This window comes from Chiloscyllium punctatum, chromosome 23, assembly GCF_047496795.1.
Source record: "Chiloscyllium punctatum isolate Juve2018m chromosome 23, sChiPun1.3, whole genome shotgun sequence".
NCBI classification, from domain to species: Eukaryota; Metazoa; Chordata; class Chondrichthyes; order Orectolobiformes; family Hemiscylliidae; genus Chiloscyllium; species Chiloscyllium punctatum.
The window spans coordinates 4,018,771-4,021,364 of record NC_092761.1 but is presented as its reverse complement, the minus strand read 5'-3'; the positions used below and the strand labels follow the sequence as shown (position 1 = coordinate 4,021,364).

The window sequence follows — 2,594 nt, the reverse complement described above, 5'->3', positions numbered from 1 at the left end:
AGGACTGTCACCAACACTACGTAAGACAAACAGGAAGAAAGTTAGCCACCAGGATACACGAACACCAGCGAGCCACGAAAAGCCACGACCTTCTCTCCTTCGTAGTCCTACATACGGATTAAAAATATCACTATTTCGACTGGGACAACACATCTATCCTGGGACAGGCTAAGCAAAGACACGCCAGAGAATTCCTAGTGGCCTGGCACTCCAACCACAATGCCATAAACAAACACTTAGATCTAGATGCCATCTATCAACCCCTCAGAAAACGAACAGGAAATGACATCACCACAAACCCCAGGAACCCCATCGAGGAGAAAGATATAAATAGAAAGCAGGAGACAACAGCTTCGCTTCACTTGGAGGTCGCCACTGATGATGATGTTATCTAGCCAAGTAAAGAAACGTCTGGATATCAAAGCTACAGATCAGCTAGCAAACCTACACCCTACATTTTAAATCATTTTTCATGTTTATGTTGCATGAATCTGCGGTTATTGATCCACAGTTTAGTTTCACTCCCTATAGGCAACATGCTGATTTCTCCAGTTGTTCATAGTTCAATGTGATGTATCCAGTGTGTGCATAACGTGAGGGATCTTGCTTCTCACATCTTGTGTTTATCTGTGCCTTAAGTCCAGCCTTCATCAATGGCGAGAGCAAGGGGCGAGGGCGAGACCAATGTGTAAGTCTCTCCGTGCCCATGCACGGTACCCACAGCGGCCATTCTCCACTGTGCATTTACAGCCAGTTCTCAGTGCCCCTAAACCCACGCCCTGCCAATTTTGAAATATCTCCATTATTTTGTGCTGCCTCGCTGTGCTCTTCTCACCAGGATCAATTACTTCTCCTCAACGTCCTCCAGATTTCATTTGACAAAACATTCATTAAGAATCCCTTTGCATAACATGTACATCGCAACTCTCGTTATTTGATTTTCCTGGATGTCTTTCATATGAAAAAAATGTTCACAGCAACTTGACTTGAAAAAGAATATCGCGCTCCTTTTCATTATCCCAATGCAACCGACATTGCAATGTAGTTTATTCAACAGGCTCAAACTATTCTTTGAGATTTTTGTCATAGCGTCAATGCAGATAAAATAACTATTAGAACCCCAGTTTCAATACAACAGCTGTGATCATCTGAAAACCGCTCCATTGAAAGCCGGTGATGACAACGACGAGAGTGGGATTCGAACCCACGCGTGCAGAGCACAATGGATTAGCAGTCCATCGCCTTAACCTCTCGGCCACCTCGTCACAGATGCACGAAACGCTATGACCTTATGAATAATTGAATTTCGTAAATCAAGCAGAGCAGCAGATCTCCCTGGTGTTGGTGAAATGAGAAATAACAAAGTACGGTTCCAAGACTATGATCTGACCCCTGGGTTGTGGGGCAAGTGCACTCCCACTGTCACACTATGCACATAATGATCTGAACAAATGTGAGGAAATGAATATGTAACAAGGTCTGTTGAATTCTGTGAAGACTTGAAGTCAACGGAATGAAGAACCCGAGACAGCAGGAGGTGTTCTTTCAATAAAGAGTTGGACAGAGCTCTTAAGGATCGTGGAGTCAAGGGTTATCGGGATAAGGCAGGAACAGGATACAGATTGAGGATGTTCAGGCCATGATCATAATGAATGGTGGTGCTGGCTCGAAGGCAGAATGACCTACTCCTGCACCTGCTGTAAATTGTCAATTAAATTGCCTGTGAGGAATTGTTTTCCAGACTGGAGGAGAGTGCATAGTGCTCAATGTCATTATTCGGAACACCTAACTTCCGCTCAGATGTTTTTGACACTCACTTGTGTACAGGACAGACAATTTCAAAATCCAAAATAAGGCTAAACTGACAATTGAACTCAACAATGCAAAAACCTTGATCTGTATCATTTTCCTGGGCCGTGCGACACCAAGTCACCGTATGATCACAGCAACACAGTGAGCAAGTGTCAGAAGGAAAGTTAGTGCAGTGCCAGAGCGCATACTGGGAGCAGCAGGTGACAGACGGGGATGTGCATATCCCACAACAGGAACACTTCCCAAACAGCGGACTGCGGTGGAAGGATTCAGAGGGAGTTTACACTATGAAATTCGATGCCAGAGACACAATGGAGATCTGTCATTGAGTCTGTTCAAGATGAAGATTTTAAGATTTCTACAGATGCAAAACAAAATAAAAAGCTCATTGGTTAGTGAAGGCAAAAGATGAAATTGTACATATCATCAATCTACCCATCTTTACAATGAGGACCTCACCACTTTCCTCACGCGGGGACAGAATCACTGGTGAAGATGATCATATAATCCCCGTTACTAGCCATGTAATCAGAGAAAGTCGGTTTCCCAAATGTTAAGGTAAAACCAGGATTGTGGAGGTAAGCATTAATGTGTTGCTCCTGTGCTGAAGGTGACCAGTGCACGGTAACTCTGTTTCAGTTTAGTGGTGTGTCCTGTGCCGAAGTTTGAAGTTTGAGTCTCACATGGAGCAACTTCAATTTGTCGTCGTGTTGCGGGATACGGACAGAAGGTGATATTGAGCAAAGCCAAGTTGTTGGGAAAATACCCTTGTTTGTGGATTG

At 44.0% G+C, this 2,594-nt stretch overlaps 1 non-coding gene across 1 annotated transcript; it reads right to left on the bottom strand.

Moving 5' to 3' along the window:
* Positions 1 to 1,183: 1,183 nt before the first annotated feature.
* trnas-gcu (transfer RNA serine (anticodon GCU)) lies at positions 1,184 to 1,265 on the bottom strand. The gene has a single exon. It is a non-coding gene; the product is annotated as a tRNA-Ser (tRNA).
* Positions 1,266 to 2,594: the final 1,329 nt, after the last annotated feature.